The sequence below is a fragment of the Ranitomeya variabilis genome, chromosome 3 (genome assembly GCF_051348905.1).
Source record: "Ranitomeya variabilis isolate aRanVar5 chromosome 3, aRanVar5.hap1, whole genome shotgun sequence".
NCBI lineage: Eukaryota > Metazoa > Chordata > Amphibia > Anura > Dendrobatidae > Ranitomeya > Ranitomeya variabilis.
In genome coordinates, this window is record NC_135234.1 from 759,540,941 (window position 1) to 759,564,354 (window position 23,414).

Consider the following 23,414-nt stretch of genomic DNA (forward strand, 5'->3'; position numbering starts at 1 on the left):
AAACTGTAGAACAATACAAAATACCATACAAGCCATATAATGGGCGGAAATGGCGCTATTCCTCACATCATGGTCACACATTGCAACTTAGACTTAAATGTTACAGAAAAGTATCTAACTACTTTACTCTTCTTGTAAATCCAAGAAATGTGATGTCACTAGTAGTGCTACAGAATTCAGCTGTGATCTTAGTAATCGACAGGGATCTTCTTGTCAAGATTTCAGCTCTGTAGTCGTTTATCAACCCTAAAAGGAACAATAGATCGGTCAGATTTTATTCTTTTATTTTTAGGCAGGAAATGTTTGTTATGACCTCAGAATACTTACAGTAATATCTGGTGAATTCCCGATGGAAATAAGATTCCTAATCCAGAACAAAGTTTACACTTGGAGTTTTCAACGCTCAACAAGTAAAACTTTGAGAACCTTCCAGCAGTAGAGAATTATTCCACCTGTAGTATAAGGAACAGATGAGTTTTTACCATTTTATTTCTCAGTTCTGTGTGTAGAGCCCGGGTCGGACTGGCCATGGGCGTGGGGAGCAGTGAATATTCATTTCTCTTTAGCAGCGGGCACAGGCTTTAGCCGCAGCAGTCGGCTCCTTCCTCCTGTCGCCTGCTGCTCCACCGCTGCTGCCCCCAGCATGTGCCGCATTCAACTGTATCGGCATCATAGGTGCAATAATAGAGGAGAGGGCATCAGATGATACTCCCTGCTCCATCATTGCCCTCTGCCTCTGACACAGCCGGTGCGCGATGATGTCACCTCATACTGTGTGCCGGGCAGATGGCAGTGCAGCTGCTGAGACTGGAGCAGAGTCTGGAACCACGGGGGAATGAGGAGGAGAGGTGAGGATTGTGGGATATATATATATCAGTTAGTACTGGTGGCCATAAGACTGTAGTACTGTGGGGCTGTATTATATTCTATGGAGGGGCTGCATTATATTATATGAGGGGGCTACATTATATTCTATGGGAGTTTGCATTATACTCTATGGGGGGCTGCATTATATTCTATGAGGGGGCTGCATTATATTATATAAGGGGGCTACATTATACTCTATGGGAGGGGATGCATTATACTCTATGAGGGCTGCATTATATTTTATGAGGGGGGCTACATTATATTTTATCAGGGGGGGGGCTACATTATACTCTGACACAAGTTTTATTTCAGATCTAAACCAAATAATTTTCAGCTTTAGGCCACGTTCACATGCTCAGTATTTGGTCAGTATTTTCCAGCAGTAAGAACTGCCTTAATGGCATCAGACACCCGACAATCAGCCAACAAGTAGCCGAATGATAGTGGTTAAATGTGGCAGGTTGTCAGGTGCAATTCTGGCCTAACTCAGTGGTCGGTGCCGACAGCCGTGGTCCGGCCTCCTCCACTTATCTAATTAGTGTAAGAAGATGGACCCCGGAGGCGGCAGCTCGTCCGCCATTATACTCACTCTACAGATGTCCGGCTCTGCGGGGTCCTGTGCACGCTGACGTTCTCTTCTCAGCTTATGTAGGTGGTGACTGATGTCCCCTCTGTGGTCCTGGACCAGACAGCCAGGAGCTGACGTCGCCTCTGTGGTCCTGGACCAGACAGAGTCAGGAGGGAGATCTGAAGGGGAGGAGAAAACATTGGAGCCATATTACACGTTATAATCCCTGGTGCAGCCCGCCCTGCCCCATACAGGTAGAGCGCTGGCTGCCATTATTATTACTACTATTTATTAATAAAGGAAATCTCCCCTCGTCCCCCTGTAAATTGCTGGACACTGATATTTGCTCCCTGGTTTTCTCTCGGCCATTCCTACTCTTATATCCGGTCACTGAGGACTGGATTTGTTTCATGAATTGTAAATAAAAATATTCATGAAAACGTTTTTTTCTGTTGTATTGTGCCGTGATTTGTGCCGGACGAGTTACTCATCTCCAGGGGCAATGGCCGCTTCCCATCCACCAGAATACAAGGAAAGGAATCAGGAGAAAAACTTCTAGATTCCTAACAGCCTCAATAGATTTACCTCCAGATGGAGAAGTCCTCAGTCAGTAATCTTCAGGAAAATCCAGAAGTATTCCGCTAATGCAGATTTTAAAAATCCACTAATAGAGAATGTATATGCTATTCCACAAGTAAATCGCTAATCTCACAAGGAGAAAAACTAGGTAAGTGTTGTCAGAAGACACAAATACCAAGTCTGAGCCAGTGAGATGGAACGGAGGGTTTTTAAGGTTCCGCTCTATTGTGACATCATCACTCACCTGTGTGACATCACTGCCCGCTTCCATATAAGGTAAGTGACGATGTCACAATGCAGCGGAATAACCAATACTTTTTCTCTCACTATCTGCCTCTTATAAAGCAGCTGATAATGATGGAGGCACAAATAGGGATGAATGAAATAACATCCTGGCAATTTCCAGGTGTTAGATTACAGCCGGTGGTTACAGAGGTTTGGCTGAGCTTTTCCCATTTCCAATTCTCATCATATGACATTATAACATATTTCATCTTTTTTGACAGTTTCTTTTATCTTCTCATTCTGTCTAGAAAGATACATTGAACTATATAATCTAGTGCTCAGGATAAAGTCTTCAAGCATTTGGTGTCATTATTGGATTTTCTCACATTTCCACTGATAGGGGGCAGTGTTCTGGGAATTGTGTCATCATGTGATTCCAGGCCGACCATCACCAGGACCTCATGTCCTCATACAGTCTATTGGATGGATGATAACGTTAGTCAAAGGGGCATTTCCATGATAGAAGTGATGACAGGACATGAGCGAATATGTTTGTAAAACGATCGACAAACATAAATTGGGCACGAATGTGGCACATGCGGATTCGTGATCGGGAACACGAGCATTTTACTTTTACATGTAAAATTCAGTAAAAGTGCGGGAAAATAATTGTATTGTCACTAAAGTATTTTAAAGTAGATGATAAATAGATAATAGATAAATAGATAATAGATGATAGATAATAGATAGATGATAATAAATAGATAATAGATAGATAATTGATAGTGAGATAGGTACATAGATAATAGATTGATGATAGATAATTGATAGATTATAGATTATAGATAGATAAAAAGCCAGTAATTTATGTGCCGCATACAGTAAAATCAGAGTGACAGGTTAGAATAAATAGGATAGATATATACACAGAGTACATAGATATATAGATGTCAGTGACACACACATATATATGTATATATATTATATAGATAGAAGAAAAGCCGGCAATTCAGCAGCCACGTACTCTAAAATGACACTGGGACCCGACAGTCTAGAAGAGATGGATTACACACATAGATACAGATATATGGGTTATACACATAGAATAGATGGATATATAGATGTCAGTGACATATACAATTAGTACAGTGTGTGTGCAGCTTTCTGTACATGTTGTGAGGGGTTGACACACTCCGCTGCTTTCCCAGGTAGACAGAGGAAACATTCTGGTAGATGATCACCTGCTGGTTTATTGTGGATAGCATAAACCTTGACGGGTTCAGCAAAATAAACCGAGACTTGCTGGCATAAAGGTAAAACGAAGAAAACACAGCCCATATGAGTCCTTTCCCTGCAGGATTCCCCTGCAGTTGACCCGCACAGTTGGAGTTCCTGCTCTCCTAAGAGACACTGCCTGATTCTCATTACCAGGTATTTAACATCCCATGTGAGTTCATCCACACGGGACATTGGGTACACTGGACACCTCATTGAGCCTGCGGAGGTCATTACAAAATCGCCACTCGCCATTGGGCTTCGATACGAGGACGATGGGACTTGACCAGCCACTTCTTGATTCCTCTATCACCTCGAGGTCCAGCATTCTCTTCACCTCCTTGGAAATTATCTCCTGGTGTGGTTCGGGGATTCTGTAGGATTTGAGGTTTTCCCTTATATGCGGCTCTGTTAGCACGTCATGTTCAACGCCTCTGTGCGTCTGGCAACTCCGAGAGCAGGTCCCAGTTCTCCTGCAGCAGTTCCCTAAATTGTTGCTTTTGGGCCGGCGTTAGTATGTCAGCAATCTTGACCTCCTCAAGCCCGAGTCACGGTCCCGCTAAGGTTTGAGTGAGTTGACATGGTATACCTGTAAAAGCTAAGTATACAGTTGTGAGCTGATATTAAGAACCTGGGATGCTCCATGGGTATTATCCCCTTCCCAGGCTATAAACATCTGCCCCAGCCGTCGGCTTTCCCTCTGCTGGTTAAGAAAATTACACGGGGTCTCACACCATTTTTTCTTTTAACCCCTTCCCGACCTTTGACGCATACGCTGCGTCATGAAAGTCGGTGCCAATCCGACCTGTGACGCAGCGTATGCGTCATGGAATGATCGCGTCCCTGCAGATCGGGTGAAAGGGTTAACTCCAATTTCACCCGATCTGCAGGGACAGGGGGAGTGGTGCTTCAGCCCAGGGGAGGGTGGCTTCACCCCCCCCCCCCGTGGCTACGATCGCTCTGATTGGCAGTTTCACTTTCAACAGCCAATCAGCGATTTGTAATATTTCACCTAAAAAACTGGTGAAATATTACAATCCAGCCATGGCCGATGCTGCAATATCATCGGCCATGGCTGGATTGTAATATTTCACTGAAGTGACACCCCCCCCCCACCCCACCGATCGCCCCCCCAAGCCACCAATCTGTCCCGTAGTCCCCTCCGTCCTGTGCTCCGCTCCCCCGTCCTCCTGTCCGCTCCCCCCGTGCTCCTATGTCACCCCCCGTACTCCGACGCCCCCCCCGTGCCCCGATCTCCCCCCCTTATACTTACCGAGGCTCCCGGTGTCGGTCCGTCTTCTCCATGGGCGCCGCCATCTTCCAAAATGGCAGTGCGCCCGCCAAAAAAGTACATTTTGATCGCTGTGGTAGGTTCTATCACAGCGATCAAAATAAAAAAATAATAAATAACCCCCCCCCTTTATCACCCCCATAGGTAGGGACAATAATAAAATAAAGAAAATATTTTTTTTTCTTTTTCCACTAGGGTTAGGGTTAGAACTAGGGGTAGGGGTAGGGTTACGGGTAGGGGTAGGGTTAGGGTTATGGCATGTGCACACAGTGCGGATTTGGCAGCGGATTGGCCGCGGATCAGCAGCGGATTGACCGCGGATCCGCAGCGGATTGGCCGCTGCGAATTCGTAGCAGTTTTCCATCAGGTTCACAGTACCATGTACACCTATGGAAAACCAAATCCGCTGTGCCCATGGTGCGGAAAATTCCGTGCAGAAACGCTGCGTTGTATTTTCCGCAGCATGTCAATTCTTTGTGCGGATTCCGCAGCGTTTTACACCTGTTCCTCAATAGGAATCCGCAGGTGAAATCCGCACAAAAAAACACTGGAAATCTGCTGTAAATCCGCAGGTAAAACGCAGTGCCTTTTACCTGCAGATTTTTCAAAAATCGTGCGGAAAAATCTCACACGAATCCGCAACGTGGGCACATAGCCTTAGGGTTAGGGTTGGAATTAGAGTTAGGGTTGGAATTAGGGCTAGGGTTGGAAATAGGGTTAAGATTAGGCTTGTGGTTAGGGTTACGGATAGGGTTAGGGGTGTGTTGGGGTTACAGTTGTGGTTAGGGTTGGGATTAGGGTTAGGGTTGGGATTAGGGTTACAGGTGTGTTGCGGTTAGGGTTGTGGTTAGGGGTGTGTTGGGGTTAGGGTTGTGATTAGGGTTATGGCTACAGTTGGAATTAGGATTAGGGGTGTGTTGGGGTTAGTGTTGAAGTTAGAATTGAGGGGTTTCCACTGTTTAGGCACATCAGGGGTCTCCAAACGCAACATGGCTGTTGTGAACTATACTTCTTGGGTCCCTCTTGTGGTCACTAGTGGTTTGGCACTTGGATTGTCTTTTCCCAGGTTGGTACTCACCTGTTCGTTAGGCCTGGGGTGTTGCTATTTAAACTTCCTGGATTCTCAGTCCAGCGCCTGGCATCGTTGTAATCAGTTCATTTCTGTTTGCTCCTGTCTTCAGGTCCTGGTTCTTTGCAAGATAAGCTACGTCCTGCTTTCTTATTTTTTGTTTATTTGCATTGTTCATATTTTTGTCCAGCTTGTACAAAATGTGATTCCTGATATCGCTGGAAGCTCTAGGGGGCTGATATTCTCCCCCCTCACCGTTAGTCGGTTCGGGGGTTCTTGGATATTCAGCGTGGATATTTTGCAGGGTTTTTTGCTGACCATATAAGTCATCTTACTATCTTCTGCTATTAGTCAGTGGGCCTCTCTTTGCTAAAATCTAGTTCATTCTTACGTTTGTCTTTTCTTCTTACCTCACCGTTATTATTTGTTGGGGGCTTGTATTATAACTTTGGGGTCTTTTCTCTGGAGGCAAGAGAGGTCTTATTTTCCCTGACAGGGTTAGTTAGTTCTCCGGCTGGCGCGAGACGTCTAGAATCAACGTAGGCACGTTCCCCGGCTACTGTTAGTTGTTTGTGCTAGGATCAGGTATATGGTCAGCCTAGTTACCACTTCCCTATGAGCTGGTATTTATGTTTGCAGACTTTGCTGTAATCTCTGAGATCCTCTGCCATTGGGATCATAACACATGGCGCCACCATTGATTCCAGCCAATCTTGCGTTCAAAAAGTCAAATGGTGCTCCCTCCCTTCCAAGCCCCGACGTGTGCCCAAACAGTGGTTTACCCCCACATTTGGGGTACCAGCGTACTCAGGACAAACTGGGCAACAACTTGGGGTCCAATTTCTCCTGTTACCCTTGCAAAAATAAAAAAATTACTTGCTAAAACATAATTTTTGAGGAAAGAACAATTATTTTTTATTTTCACGGCTCTGCGTTATAAACTTCTGTGAAGCACTTGGGGGTTGAAAGTGCTCACCACACATCTAGATAAGTTCCTTCGGGGGTCTAGTTTCCAAAATGGGGTCACTTGTGGGGGGTTTCTACTGTTTAGGCACATCAGGGGCTCTGCAAATGCAATGTGACGCCCGCAGACCATTCCATCAAAGTCTGCATTTCAAATGTCACTACTTCCCTTCCGAGCCCTGACGTGTGCCCAAACAGTGGTTTACCCCCACATATGGGGTATCAGCATACTCACAACAAACTGGGCAACAAATATTGGGGTCCAATTTCTCCTGTTACCCTTGTGAAAATAAAAAATTGCTTGCTAAAACATCTTTTTTGAGGAAAGAAAAATGATTTTTTACTTTCACGGCTCTGCGTTGTAAACTTCTGTGAAGCACTTGGGGGTTGAACGTGCTCATCACACATCTAGATAAGTTCCTTGGGGGGTCTAGTTTCCAAAATGGGGTCACTTGTGGGGGGTTTCTACTGTTTAGGCACATCAGGGGCTCTGCAAATGCAATGTGACGCCCGCAGACCATTCCATCAAAGTCTGCATTTCAAATGTCACTACTTCCCTTCCGAGCCCTGACGTGTGCCCAAACAGTGGTTTACCCCCACATATGGGGTATCAGCGTACTCACAACAAACTGGGCAACAAATATTGGGGTCCAATTTCTCCTGTTACCCTTGTGAAAATAAAAAATTGCTTGCTAAAACATCTTTTTTGAGGAAAGAAAAATGATTTTTTACTTTCACGGCACTGCGTTGTAAACTTCTGTGAAGCACTTGGGGGTTGAACGTGCTCATCACACATCTAGATAAGTTCCTTGGGGGGTCTAGTTTCCAAAATGGGGTCACTTGTGGGGGGTTTCTACTGTTTAGGCACATCAGGGGCTCTGCAAATGCAATGTGACGCCCGCAGACCATTCCATCAAAGTCTGCATTTCAAATGTCACTTCTTCCCTTCCGAGCCCTGACGTGTGCCCAAACAGTGGTTTACCCCCACATATGGGGTATCAGCGTACTCACAACAAACTGGGCAACAACTTTTGGGGTCCAATTTCTCCTGTTACTCTTGCAAAAATAAAAAATTCTGGGCTAAAAAAATATTTTTGAGGAAAGGAAACACATTTATTATTTTCACGGCTCTGCGTTATAAACTTCTGTTGAAGCACTTGGGGGTTCAAAGTGCTCACCACACATCTAGATAAGTTCCCTTGGGGGTCTAGTTTCCAAAATGGAGTCACTTGCGGGGAGTTCCTACTGTTTAGGCACATCAGGGGCTCTGCAAACGCAACCTGACGCCCGCAGAGCATTCCATCAAAGTCTGCATTTCAAAACGTCACTACTTCCCTTCTGAACCCCGACGTGTGCCAAAACAGTGGTTTACCCCCACATATGGGGTATCAGCGTACTCAGGAGAAACTGGACAACAACTTTTGGGGTCCAATTTCTCCTATTACCCTTGGGAAAATAAAAAATTCTGGGCTAAAAATCTTTTTTGAGGAAAGAAAAATTATTTTTTATTTTCACTGCTCTGCGTTATAAACTTCTGTGAAGCACCTGGGGGTTATAAGTGCTCACTATGCATCTAGATAAGTTCCTTGGGGGGTCTAGTTTCCAAAATGGGGTCACTTGTAGGGGAGCTCCAATGTTTAGGCACACAGGGGCTCTCCAAACGCGACATGGTGTCCGCTAACGATTGGAGCTAATTTTCCATTCAAAAAGTCAAATGGCACGCCTCCCCTTCCGAGCCCTGCCGTGCGCCCAAACAGTGGTTTACCCCCACATATGGAGTATCATCGTACTCAGGAGAAATTGCCCAACAAATTTTAGGATCCATTTTATCCTGTTGCCCATGTGAAAATGAAAGAATTGAGGCTAAAAGAAATTTTGTGTGAAAAAAAAGTACTTTTTCATTTTTGCTGATCAATTTGTGAAGCACCTGGGGGTTTAAAGTGCTCACTATGCCTCTAGATAAGTTCCTTGGGGGGTCTAGTTTACAAAATGGGGTCACTTGTGGAGGAGCTCCAATGTTTAGGCACACAGGGGCTTTCCAAACGCGACATTGTGTCAGCTAACGATGGAGATAATTTTTCATTCAAAAAGTCAAATGGCGTTCCTTCCATTCCGAGCCTTACCATGTGCCCAAACAGTGGTTTACCCCCACATGTGAGGTATCGGTGTACTCATGAGAAATTGCCCAACAAAATTTAGGATCCATTTTATCCTGTTGCCCATGTGAAAATGAAAAAATTGAGCCTAAAATAATTTTTTTGTGAAAAAAAAGTACTTTTTCATTTTTACGGATCAATTTGTGAAGCACCTGGGGGTTTAAAGTGCTCACTATGCTACTAGATAAGTTCCTTGGGGGGTCTAGTTTCCAAAATGGGGTCACTTGTGGGGGAGCTCCAATGTTTAGGCACACGGGGGCTCTCCAAACGCGACATGGTGTCCGCTAAAGATTGGAGCCAATTTTTCATTCAAAAAGTCAAATGGCGCTCCTTCCCTTCTGAGCCCTGCCGTGCGCCCAAACAGTGGTTTACCCCCACATATGAGGTATCAGCGTACTCAGGACAAATTGGACAACAACGTCCGTGGTCCAGTTTCTCCTTTTACCCTTGGGAAAATAAAAAAATTGTTGCTAAAAGATCATTTTTGTGACTAAAAAGTTAAATGTTCATTTTTTACTTCCATGTTGCTTCTGCTGCTGTGAAACACCTGAAGGGTTAATAAACTTCTTGAATGTGGTTTTGAGCACCTTGAGGGGTGCAGTTTTTAGAATGGTGTCACTTTTGGGTATTTTCAGCCATATAGAACCCTCAAAATGACTTCAAATGTGAGGTGGTCCCTAAAAAAAATGGTTTTGTAAATTTTGTTGTAAAAATGAGAAATCACTGGTCAAATTTTAACCCTTATAACTTCCTAGCAAAAAAAAAATTTGTTTCCAAAATTGTGCTGATGTAAAGTAGACATGTGGGAAACATTATTTATTAACTATTTTGTGTCACATAACTCTCTGGTTTAACAGAATAAAAATTCAAAATGTGAAAATTGCGAAATTTTCAAAATTTTCGCAAAATTTCCGTTTTTTTCACAAATAAACTCAGAAATTATCGACCTAAATTTACCACTAACATGAAGCCCAATATGTCACGAAAAAACAATCTCAGAATCGCTAGGATCCGTTGAAGCGTTCCTGAGTTATTACCTCATAAAGGGACACTGGTCAGAATTGCAAAAAACGGCAAGGTCATTAAGGCCAAAATAGGCTGGGTCATGAAGGGGTTAAATGCATGTACAGTAAGATGCACACAAGCTGTAATAATTGTATATGTCACTGACATCTCTAGTACCATTTTCTCAGGTACCAGAAATACTAGGACTAGTGATGAGCGAGCACTAAAATGCTCGGGTGCTTGTTGCTCGGGTCGAGCAGATTGGAATGCTTGGATGCTCGACCTGAGCAACGAGCCCAATGTAAGTCTATAGGAAACCTGAGCTTTTTTGCCTTAACCCCCCGGAGGTCTTTTTAGGGTATCAAAACATCGGAAATCTATGGGAACAGTTCTCAAATGACACGGGAACATAGTGGGGAAGACTCCTAGAAGAATTTCTGACCCCCAGGTCACTGTTGTGAACAATGTCATGCCATTTTTACAGGCGCACATTAAAACATACAGAAATGAAACCAAAATGGATTTTCCTGGGAAATATGTTGAGGTACATCCTTTCCAGGGTAATGACTTGTATATAAGGCTACTTTCACACTAGCGTTTTTCTGCAGACGTCGAAATGCGTCGTTTTGTGGAAAAAACCCATCCTGCAAAATGTCCCGCAGGATGCGTTTTTTTCCCATAGACTTGTATTGGCAACGCATTGCGACAGATTGTCATACGTCGTGTACGTCGTACGACATATGTGTCGAAGATTGGAAAAAACGTTGATTGTAACGTTTTTTGTCTCCGCCTAAAAAAGTGTCACGACGCATCCTGCGGCATGTGTCGTTGGCTACAGTGGAAGCCTATGGACGCAGGATCCGTCGACATATGTCGTACGACGCAATGCAGCGCTGCAATACGTTTTTTTACACTGAGCATGCTCAGAAGCAGGATTTTGTTGCCAATTGGCCAGACACCCCCAAATCTATATAAACCTGGCCTGGGCCAGGACACTGAGTGTTTATCCGCACTCCTGACTCTGTATCTTCTGTTGCTTCTTGTTTTGCTTGTCTGCCTTTTATCCTTCATACTCTGCGGTCCTGGCCCTTGCTGATCTGTTGTGTATCCGCTTTTTGGGCTCCCTGGTGGTTGCTGGTGGTACTGGTGACTTGTGTGTGCTTTGCTGTCTCAGTTCACCTGCTCCCATCAGTGTTTGGGAGTTTCCTATTTAGCCTTGCTCTCCAGTCATTTCCTTGCCGGTCATCATTGTAACCAGAGCCTTCGGTTGCATGTTCCTGCTACTAGTCTGCTGATCAGCTAAGTGGACTTTGTCCTTTTGTTTTGTATCTTTTGTCCAGTTTGCAGTTTTTGTTATTCTCTGTAGCTGGAAGCTCTTGCGGGCTGAAATTGCCACTCCTGTGTCATGAGTTGACACAGGAGTCTTAAAGTAATTTCAGGATGGTTTTTTTGAAAGGGTTTTCAGTTGACCGTGAAGTCCTCTTTTGTATCCTTCTGCTATCTAGTAAGTGGACCTCACTTTGCTAAATCTACTTTCATACTGTGTATGTCTTTTCCTCTTAACTCACCGTTATTACATGTGGGGGGCTGCTATCATCTTTTGGGGTATTTCCCTAGAGGTAAGCCAGGTCTGTTCCTTCCTCTACCAGGCGTAGTTAGTCCTCCGGCTGGCGCGTGGCATCTAGGAAGTCGTAGGTATGCTCCCTGGCTACTATTAGTTGTGTGGTAGATTTAGCTCACGGTCAGCTCGAGATTCCATCACCCAGAGCTCGTCCGTTATTTTTGTGTTCTGATATTTCCTTGCCATTGGGAATCATGACAGTATGACCGGCCCATGTTAAAGTTATTGGCAGAAGAAAGGAGAGAAAAAAGAAGTCTGTAGATTTTTTTTTTTTTTTTCCCCCTATGCTTGCTCCATAGTTGGATCAGTTGTATTTCAGCTCTAATTACAGCCTTTGCCTTTCTCTCCTTCTAATCCTTGAATGGCTCTGATTTCACCTGTTTAAAGATGGACCCTCAGAGTTTGGCTGTAGGTTTAAATAATCTTGCTACCAAGGTTCAAAATTTACAAGATTTTGTTATACATACTCCGATGTCTGAACCTAAAATTCCTACACCAGAGGTGTTTTCCGGAGATAGATCTCGGTTCCTGAATTTCAAATATAATTGTAAATTGTTCCTTTCTCTCAGACCTCACTCCTCTGGAGATCCTGTCCAGCAGGTTAAGATTGTAATTTCTTTGCTGCGAGGTGACCCTCAAAATTGGGCATTTTCATTGACACCAGGGGATCCTGCGTTGCTCAATGTGGATGCGTTTTTTCTGGCTTTAGGGTTGCTTTATGAGGAACCTAATTTGGAGATTCAAGCTGAAAAAGCTTTGATAGCCCTATCTCAAGGGCAAGATGAAGCTGAGATATACTGCCAAAAATTTCGTAGATGGTCTGTGCTTACTCAGTGGAATGAGTGCGCCCTAGCGGCAAATTTCAGAGAGGGCCTTTCTGATGCCGTTAAAGATGTTATGGTCGGGTTCCCTGCGCCCACAGGTCTGAATGAGTCCATGACAATGGCTATTCAGATTGATCGGCGTTTGCGGGAGCGCAAACCCGTGCACCATTTGGCGGTATCTTCTGAAGAGACGCCAGAGAAAATGCAATGTGACAGAATTCTGTCCAGAAGCGAGCGGCAGAATTATAGGCGTAAAAATGGGTTATGCTTCTATTGTGGTGATTCTGCTCATGTTATATCAGCATGCTCTAAACGTACAAGGAAGGTTGACAAGTCTATTTCAATTGGCACTTTACAGTCTAAATTTATTCTGTCTGTAACCTTGATTTGTTCATTATCAGTTATTACCGTGGATGCCTATGTGGACTCTGGCGCCGCTCTGAGTCTTATGGATTAGTCCTTTGCCAGGCGCTGTGGGTTTGATTTAGAGCCTCTGGAAGTCCCTATACCTCTGAAGGGTATTGATTCTACGCCTTTGGCTTGTAATAAACCACAATTCTGGACGCAAGTGACTATGCGTATGACTCCAGACCATCAGGAGGTGATTCGCTTCCTTGTGTTGTACAATTTGCATGATGTTTTGGTGCTTGGATTACCATGGTTACAATCTCATAACCCAGTCCTTGACTGGAAAACAATGTCTGTGTTAAGCTGGGGATGTGGGGGGCTCATGGGGACATACCTTTGGTTTCCATTTCGTCATCTATTCCCTCTGAGATTGCGGCATTTTTGTCTGATTATCGTGATATTTTTGAGGAGCCAAAAATTGGTTCACTCCCTCCCCACAGAGATTGTGATTGCGCCATAGATCTGATTCCTGGTAGTAAATTTCCAAAGGGTCGTTTGTTTAACTTATCTGTACCTGAACATGCTGCTATGCGAGAGTATATTAAGGAGTCCCTGGAAAAGGGACATATTCGTCCTTCTTCATCTCCTTTAGGAGCTGGTTTTTTCTTTGTATCTAAAAAGGATGGCTCTCTGAGGCCTTGTATTGATTATCGACTCCTGAATAAAATTACAGTCAAATATCAGTATCCGTTGCCTTTGCTGAATGACTTGTTTGCTCGCATAAGGCTAAGTGGTTCTCTAAGATTGATCTTCGTGGGGCGTATAATTTGGTGCGAATTAAGCAGGGGGATGAGTGGAAAACCGCATTTAATACGCCTGAGGGCCATTTTGAGTATTTAGTAATGCCTTTCGGCCTTTCTAATGCACCTTCAGTCTTTCAGTCCTTAATGCATGATATTTTCCGTGAATATTTGGATAAATTTATGATTGTGTATTTGGATGATATTTTGATTTTTTCTGATGACTGGGAGTCTCATGTTCAACAGGTCAGGAGGGTTTTTCAGGTTTTGCGGGAGAATTCTTTGTGTGTAAAGGGTTCAAAGTGAGTTTTTGGGGTTCAAAAGATTTCCTTTTTGGGGTACATTTTTTCCCCTTCTTCTGTTGAGATGGACCCTGTCAAGGTTCGGGCTATTTGTGACTGGACGCAGCCTGCTTCTCTTAAGAGTCTTCAGAAATTCTTGGGCTTTGCTAATTTTTATCGTCGATTTATAACTGGTTTTTCTGGCGTTGCTAAACCTCTGACGGATTTGACCAAAAAGGGTGCTGATGTTGCCAATTGGTCCCCTGCTGCTGTGGAGGCCTTTCGGGAGCTTAAGCGCCGCTTTTTGTCTGCCCCTGTGTTGCGCCAGCCTGATGTTTCTCTTCCCTTTCAGGTTGAGGTCGATGCTTCCGAGATCGGAGCGGGGGCGGTTTTGTCGCAGAAAAGTTTCGACTGCTCAGTGATGAGAGCTTGTGCGTTCTTTTCTCGAAAATTTTCGGCCGCCGAGCGAAACTATGATGTTGGTAATCGGGAGCTTTTGGCCATGAAGTGGGCGCTTGAGGGTGCCAGACATCAGGTGGTAGTTTTGACTGATCACAAGAATCTGATTTATCTAGAGTCTGCTAGGCGCCTGAATCCTAGACAGGCACGATGGTCGTTGTTTTTTTCTCGGTTTAATTTTGTGGTTTCATACTTACCGGGTTCTAAAAATGTTAAGGCAGATGCTCTTTCTAGGAGTTTTGAGCCTGACTCTCCTGGGGACTCTGAACCTGCTGGTGTCCTTAAGGATGGGGTGGTTTTGTCTGCTGTCTCCCCAGATCTGCGACGTGCTTTGCAAGAATTTCAGGCGGATAGACCTGATCGTTGTCCGCCTGGTAGACTGTTTGTTCCTGATGATTGGACCAGTAGAGTCATCTCGGAAGTTCATTCTTCTTCGCTGGCAGGTCATCCTGGAATTTTTGGTACCAGAGATTTGGTGGCTAGATCCTTCTGGTGGCCTTCCCTGTCTCGGGATGTGCGTGTTTTTGTGCAGTCTTGTGATGTGTGTGCTCGGGCCAAGCCTTGTTGTTCTAGGGCTAGTGGGTTATTGTTGCCCTTGCCTGTTCCGAAGAGGCCTTGGACGCACATCTCTATCGACTTTATTTCTGATCTCCCTGTTTCTCAGAAGATGTCTGTCATCTGGGTGGTGTGTGACCGTTTTTCTAAAATGGTTCATTTGGTACCATTGCCTAAGTTGCCTTCCTCATCTGAGTTGGTCCCTCTATTTTTTCAAAATGTGGTTCGCTTGCATGGTATTCCGGAAAACATCGTTTCTGACAGGGGAACCCAGTTCGTGTCTAGATTTTGGTGGGCATTCTGTGCCAGGTTGGGCATTGATTTGTCTTTTTCGTCTGCATTCCATCCTCAGACTAATGGCCAGACGGAGCGAACTAATCAAACTTTGGAGACTTATTTGAGGTGTTTTGTGTCTGCGGATCAGGATGACTGGGTTGCCTTTTTGCCGTTGGCGGAATTTGCTCTTAATAATCGGGCTAGTTCTGCCACTTTGGTTTCTCCTTTCTTTTGCAATTCAGGGTTTCATCCTCGTTTTTCATCTGGTCAGGTGGAATCTTCGGATTGTCCTGGAGTGGATGCGGTGGTGGATCGGTTGCATCAGATTTGGGGACAAGTGGTGGACAATTTGAAGTTGTCCCAGGAGAGGACTCAGCAGTTTGCTAACCGCCGTCGTCGTGTTGGTCCTCGCCTTCGTGTTGGGGACTTGGTGTGGTTGTCTTCCCGTTTTGTCCCTATGAGGGTTTCTTCTCCTAAGTTTAAGCCTCGGTTCATCGGTCCTTATAGGATTTTGGAGATACTTAACCCTGTGTCCTTTCGTTTGGACCTCCCGGCATCTTTCGCTATCCATAATGTATTCCATCGGTCGTTGTTGCGGAGATATGAGGTACCGGTGGTTCCTTCTACTGAACCTCCTGCTCCTGTGCTGGTGGAGGGTGAATTGGAGTACGTTGTAGAGAAGATCTTGGATTCCCGTATTTCCAGACGGAGACTTCAATATCTGGTTAAATGGAAGGGCTATGGTCAGGAAGATAATTCTTGGGTAACTGCCTCTGATGTTCATGCCTCGGATTTGGTTCGTGCCTTTCATAGGGCTCATCCAGATCGCCCTGGCGGTTCTCGTGAGGGTTCGGTGCCCCCTCCTTAAGGGGGGGGTACTGTTGTGTATCCGCTTTTTGGGCTCCCTGGTGGTTGCTGGTGGTACTGGTGACTTGTGTGTGCTTTGCTGTCTCAGTTCACCTGCTCCCATCAGTGTTTGGGAGTTTCCTATTTAGCCTTGCTCTCCAGTCATTTCCTTGCCGGTCATCATTGTAACCAGAGCCTTCGGTTGCATGTTCCTGCTACTAGTCTGCTGATCAGCTAAGTGGACTTTGTCCTTTTGTTTTGTATCTTTTGTCCAGTTTGCAGTTTTTGTTATTCTCTGTAGCTGGAAGCTCTTGCGGGCTGAAATTGCCACTCCTGTGTCATGAGTTGACACAGGAGTCTTAAAGTAATTTCAGGATGGTTTTTTTGAAAGGGTTTTCAGTTGACCGTGAAGTCCTCTTTTGTATCCTTCTGCTATCTAGTAAGTGGACCTCTCTTTGCTAAATCTACTTTCATACTGTGTATGTCTTTTCCTCTTAACTCACCGTTATTACATGTGGGGGGCTGCTATCATCTTTTGGGGTATTTCCCTAGAGGTAAGCCAGGTCTGTTCCTTCCTCTACCAGGCGTAGTTAGTCCTCCGGCTGGCGCGTGGCATCTAGGAAGTCGTAGGTATGCTCCCTGGCTACTATTAGTTGTGTGGTAGATTTAGCTCACGGTCAGCTCGAGATTCCATCACCCAGAGCTCGTCCGTTATTTTTGTGTTCTGATGTTTCCTTGCCATTGGGAATCATGACACTGATCCATGTTCCTTTCTGTCACTCTGACCTACGGCTTAGTGATTCCATCTCTCCAGAAACAGTGGTAGATAAGAAAAAGGGGAATGAGGAAGAGAAACGTGAAAAGGCCTATTTATTTTGTAAGCTACACACAATATTGAATCTCAGTAGGAAGGAAAAGACCAGAAGGTGAATCTCTGAGACAGGAACGAGCAATACTTCTTTCTCCGATTCTAGTCAAACTGGTCATTGATTAAAATCTTTGGGTTTTTCAGATGGTCAGCGATTCTATCAAGATTCTAAGACCTTATTTTCAGTAATCTGTTTCCCAGACATCGACCTAATATAAGAAATAGGAAGGACTGGTGGCGCTGATGTGGCTAATAAGCCCAATGTTTAAGCACATAATTATTTTTGGATCTTTTATTGATAACAATTCTATAATATAATTCAGCTCCTAATATAATTCACCCCCATAGGCAGCCTCTATAGTATAATGCAGCCCCTAATATAATGCAACCTCATAGGCAGCCTCTATAGCATAATGCACCCGCCATAGGCAGACTCTAAAGTGTAATGCACCCCCTGTAGTCAGACTCTATAGTATAATGTACCTCCCATAAGGAGACTATAGTATAATGCAGCCCCTAATGTAATGCACCCCTATAGGCAGCCTCTATAGCATAGTGCACCCGCCATAGGCAGACTCTATAGTATAATGCACCCCCATAGGCAGACTCTATAGCATAATGCAGCCCCTAATATAATGTACCACCATAGGCAGCCTATATAGTATAATGCATCCCCCATAGGCCGACTCTGTAGTATAATGCATCCCCCATAGGCAGACTCTATAGTATAATGCAGACTCTATAGTGTAAGGCAGCCTCTAATATAATGCCCCCCCCATAGGCAGCCTCTATAGTATAATATAGGCCCATAGGCAGCCTCTATAGTATAATGCACCCCCACAGGCAGCCTTTATAGTATAATGCAGCCCCCAAACGCAGCCTTTATAGTATAATGCATCCCATAGACAGCCTCTATAATATAATGCACCGCCACAGGCAGCCTCTATAGTATAATTCAGCCCCTAATATAATGCACCTCCAAAGGCAGCTTCTATAATATAATGCACCCCCTAGTATAATGTAATATAATGCTCCCCCATAGGCAGCCTCTATAGTATAACGCAGCCCCATAGGCAGCCTCTATAGTATAATGCAGCCCCTAATATAATGCACCCCCATAGGCAGCCTCTATAGTGTAATGCAGCCCCTAATATAATGCACCCCCATAGGCAGCCTCTATAGTATAATGCAGCCCCTAATATAATGCACCCCTATAGGCAGCCTCTATAGTGTAATGCAGCCCCTAATATAATGCACCCCTATAGGCAGCCTCTATAGTATAACGCAGCCCCATAGGCAGCCTCTATAGTATAATGCAGCCCCTAATATAATGCACCCCCATAGGCAGCCTCTATAGTATAACGCAGCCCCATAGGCAGCCTCTATAGTATAATGCAGCCCCTAATATAATGCACCCCCATAGGCAGCCTCTATAGTGTAGTGCACCCCCATATATATGGACACTCACGTGCAGCGTAGTAAATCAGATTAGAAGTAGTACAATAGATTTAGTGCTTGTTTTGTAATTGGAGCAAACTGTCCACAGATTTAATAGAGGTGTTGCCCCAGAAATTGCAGAACGGATTATGGCAAGTATGGGGACCACTAGAGCTAAATGGATTCTGTAATGCAGTGACGGACATATCATCGATGTAGTTTAGAAAATTCCGGAAATGATGCATAAATAGGTAAAAAGTAGTTGCATCGTGTGACTGTTCCTCTATAAATGTATCAATAGGGCAGTACACGAAGAAACTCCTGGTAACATAGAAAACTGAAAAAATGGAGTGCTGACTTCATAAGTATAAAAAACATATACATTTTATTTAGTAAAAATCATTAATAAAGGAAATAAATATATATTGGGGATGGGTACACGAGCACATGTTGGGATTTATGCTCTTCTCTGTCTGTTCTGTTGGAAACAGTTTTGGCGGCAGTAAGGACAGTAGCGGTTTTGGCGGAGCCATGGTGTAATGCAGCTCTGATGAAAAAGATGTCGGCAGGGCAGCACAATAAGCTGCTCACCTACTTCATAATCACCTAGGCATATGGCACAAGAAGGAATCTCCTCCTGGCCTGTGGCGCTCCTGGTAGGAAGGCGTTCGATTTGCCGTATCCTTGTCATTCCTCTCCGCCGTCCTCTCCTCCGCAGGGGTGCAGCCTGCGGTGGTGTTGTATCCTCATCTAAATCTAATCCGGCCTGATTCTCAGCATCTGTGCCCACGGATGGTGGAATAAAACTTGGCTGAGGATCGGCCCCGGAGGTGGTTGCCGCTTCATTTCCACCACTCCTGTTATTGCTGCTGCTCGGTAGTGACGCATCAGCAGAACTGTGACGGTCAGGGAGCGTGGTCGGTGGTAAAGCTTCCGCAGGCCTGAGATTGTCAGGGAGCGTGGTCGGTGGTAAAGCTTCCGCAGGCCTGAGATTGTCAGGGAGCGTGGTCGGTGGTAAAACTTCCGCAGGCCTGAGATTGTCAGGGCGCGTGGTCGGTGGTAAAGGCTCAGGAGAGATGGGACGGTCAGGTAGCGGCCTATGTGGCGAACGGCTCCTGTGTCTGGTCTCCTCTGGTACTGAGCGCCTGGATGGGTCTCTAACTCTTCTTCTTCTCTCTGGAGAAGGTAAATAATCTCTGTCATCTTCAATCCTTCCTCCTCTTGTCTGAGATGACCTGAGTCTTCCGATCACAGGGCTCTGATCTGAAGAGAAAAACCATGTATTATAATTACAGAAAATGTCATAAATGACAGGTACAAATGTATCTATCATCTATTATCTATCTATTATTTCTCTATAACTTTTTACTGGGCCAGGACACCGCTCTGCACAGACCCAAGAATTATCTAAGCACGTTGACCCCTGTTGTGAGCGATGTGTGCTGGTCTGAGGGTCCGGACCCCACCGATCGTCACTACTACAATACCCAGAGTTATTAGTTTAGTTCCCCGTCTAACATTGTCCCCAGTATACAGGCAGAAATATTTCTAACTCCTCTTATGGAAAGAACTAGAGAGTGGAACCTGTTGTTACTGGGGTGACGATAAAAAGACCCCGGTATAATCCCCCCACACACACCCCTTACATTGTAAAGGTTCACTTACTTCGGTTTTCTGGCCGGTTCATCCATGCAATGTTGTCCATGATCAGCTGCCTCAATTCCCGAGAACTCATGGTTTCTCCTCAAAAGTGTTCAGTAAAGTGCTCTTCCGGCGCACAATAGTCGCAGATCTCACAGCGCAGAGCAACACGCAGAAGTCACTCAGTGCGCGAGAAGTCCTGCAAAATAATCCACAAATGGAAAAAAGTTATAGGACAATAAACAGCAAAAGCCAAAAAGTAGTGACCATAAGTAGTATGGAAGGACGAGAAGATGAAGCCGCAAAACATCGAGAAAGTGTTTACATGGGAACTGCCCGGCAACAAATTGTATAAATCACTAGTATAAGTGATTATAAGAAACTTTGTAACATATGATATCAGAGAAATCGGCTTTAATCTATTCTTATGGGTCAATTCCTCCCCTTCCCCGTCTCCTGAGCTCATTAACTCTGAATAACCTCCTGTAATCCGTCTTGCTCTGCACAGAGATTTCACAAGTTAGGAGGCAGAGGAGGAGCACTGCTAGGAGGAAGCACAGAATCATTGTCCTGCAGGATTCTAGCAGGTATATTAGCTTACACCAGAGCTGGATTCACAGCTGCAATGCTCAGTACTGATATATACTTTCCTCCATGGCTCTGTGCTACCTAAGGAAAGAGGTAAAATACTTTTTGTGCGGGAGACACCGATTCAAAGACAAATGCAAATTAGAGATAGTGACTGTAGGGTGAAAACTGTAGAACAATACAAAATACCATACAAGCCATATAATGGGCGGAAATGGCGCTATTCCTCACATCATGGTCACACATTGCAACTTAGACTTAAATGTTACAGAAAAGTATCGTTACCGTCTAACTACTTTACTCTTCTTGTAAATCCAAGAAATGTGATGTCACTAGTAGTGCTACAGAATTCAGCTGGGATCTTAGTAATCGACAGGGATCTTCTTGTCAAGATTTCAGCTCTGTAGTCGTTTATCAACCCTAAAAGGAACAATAGATCGGTCAGATTTTATTCTTTTATTTTTAGGCAGGAAATGTTTGTTATGACCTCAGAATACTTACAGTAATATCTGGTGAATTCCCGATGGAAATAAGATTCCTAATCCAGAACAAAGTTTACACTTGGAGTTTTCAACGCTCAACAAGTAAAACTTTGAGAACCTTCCAGCAGTAGAGAATTATTCCACCTGTAGTATAAGGAACAGATGAGTTTTTACCATTTTATTTCTCAGTTCTGTGTGTAGAGCCCGGGTCGGACTGGCCATGGGCGTGGGGAGCAGTGAATATTCATTTCTCTTTAGCAGCGGGCACAGACTTTAGCCGCAGCAGTCGACTCCTTCCTCCTGTCGCCTGCTGCTCCACCGCTGCTGCCCCCAGCATGTGCCGCATTCAACTGTATCGGCATCATAGGTGCAATAATAGAGGAGAGGGCGTCAGATGATACTCCCTGCTCCATCATTGCCCTCTGCCTCTGACACAGCCGGTGCGCGATGACGTCACCTCATACTGTGTGCCGGGCAGATGGCAGTGCAGCTGCTGAGACTGGAGCAGAGTCTGGAACCGCGGGGGAATGAGGAGGAGAGGTGAGGATTGTGGGATATATATATATCAGTTAGTACTGGTGGCCATAAGACTGTAGTACTGTGGGGCTGTATTATATTCTATGGAGAGGCTACATTATATTCTATGGAGGGGCTGCATTATATTATATGAGGGGGCTACATTATATTCTATGGGAGTTTGCATTATACTCTATGGGGGGCTGCATTATATTCTATGAGGGGGCTGCATTTTATTATATAAGGGGGCTACATTATACTCTATGGGAGGGGATGCATTATACTCTATGAGGGCTGCATTATATTTTATGAGGGGGGCTACATTATATTTTATGAGGGGGGGGGCTACATTATACTCTGACACAAGTTTTATTTCAGATCTAAACCAAATAATTTTCAGCTTTAGGCCACGTTCACATGCTCAGTATTTGGTCAGTATTTTCCAGCAGTAAGAACTGCCTTAATGGCATCAGACACCCGACAAGCAGCCAACAAGTAGCCGAATGATAGTGGTTAAATGCGGGAGGTTGTCAGGTGCAATTCTGGCCTAACTCAGTGGTCGGTGCCGACAGCCGTGGTCCGGCCTCCTCCACTTATCTAATTAGTGTAAGAAGATGGACCCCGGAGGCGGCAGCTCGTCCGCCATTATACTCACTCTACAGATGTCCGGCTCTGCGGGGTCCTGTACACGCTGACGTTCTCTTCTCAGCTTATGTAGGTGGTGACTGATGTCCCCTCTGTGGTCCTGGACCAGACAGAGTCAGGAGGGAGATCTGAAGGGGAGGAGAAAACATTGGAGCCATATTACACGTTATAATCCCTGGTGCAGCCCGCCCTGCCCCATACAGGTAGAGCGCTGGCTGCCATTATTATTACTACTATTTATTAATAAAGGAAATCTCCCCTCGTCCCCCTGTAAATTGCTGGACACTGATATTTGCTCCCTGGTTTTCTCTCGGCCATTCCTACTCTTATATCCGGTCACTGAGGACTGGATTTGTTTCATGAATTGTAAATAAAAATATTCATGAAAACGTTTTTTTCTGTTGTATTGTGCCGTGATTTGTGCCGGACGAGTTACTCATCTCCAGGGGCAATGGCCGCTTCCCATCCACCAGAATACAAGGAAAGGAATCAGGAGAAAAACTTCTAGATTCCTAACAGCCTCAATAGATTTACCTCCAGATGGAGAAGTCCTCAGTCAGTAATCTTCAGGAAAATCCAGAAGTATTCCGCTAATGCAGATTTTAAAAATCCACTAATAGAGAATGTATATGCTATTCCACAAGTAAAGCGCTAATCTCACAAGGAGAAAAACTAGGTAAGTGTTGTCAGAAGACACAAATACCAAGTCTGAGCCAGTGAGATGGAACGGAGGGTTTTTAAGGTTCCGCTCTATTGTGACATCATCACTCACCTGTGTGACATCACTGCCCGCTTCCATATAAGGTAAGTGACGATGTCACAATGCAGCGGAATAACCAATACTTTTTCTCTCACTATCTGCCTCTTATAAAGCAGCTGATAATGATGGAGGCACAAATAGGGATGAATGAAATAACATCCTGGCAATTTCCAGGTGTTAGATTACAGCCGGTGGTTACAGAGGTTTGGCTGAGCTTTTCCCATTTCCAATTCTCATCATATGACATTATAACATATTTCATCTTTTTTGACAGTTTCTTTTATCTTCTCATTCTGTCTAGAAAGATACATTGAACTATATAATCTAGTGCTCAGGATAAAGTCTTCAAGCATTTGGTGTCATTATTGGATTTTCTCACATTTCCACTGATAGGGGGCAGTGTTCTGGGAATTGTGTCATCATGTGATTCCAGGCCGACCATCACCAGGACCTCATGTCCTCATACAGT

At 44.6% G+C, this 23,414-nt stretch overlaps 2 long non-coding RNA genes and 1 pseudogene across 3 annotated transcripts in view; 1 reads left to right on the plus strand and 2 right to left on the minus strand.

Moving 5' to 3' along the window:
• The window catches only part of LOC143817346 (protein XNDC1N-like), a 313,063-nt pseudogene that overhangs the window by 98,458 nt on the left and 191,191 nt on the right, over positions 1-23,414 (plus strand). The window lies entirely within an intron of this gene.
• LOC143818601 (uncharacterized) lies at positions 119-1,564 on the minus strand. Its single transcript, XR_013224632.1, has 3 exons — positions 1,457-1,564; positions 328-452; positions 119-246 (listed from the first exon to the last, which is right to left on the minus strand). It is a non-coding gene; the product is annotated as an uncharacterized LOC143818601 (long non-coding RNA).
• LOC143818602 (uncharacterized) lies at positions 19,700-22,879 on the minus strand. The gene is made up of 5 exons (XR_013224633.1): positions 22,720-22,879; positions 22,196-22,313; positions 21,044-21,168; positions 20,828-20,962; positions 19,700-20,153 (listed from the first exon to the last, which is right to left on the minus strand). It is a non-coding gene; the product is annotated as an uncharacterized LOC143818602 (long non-coding RNA).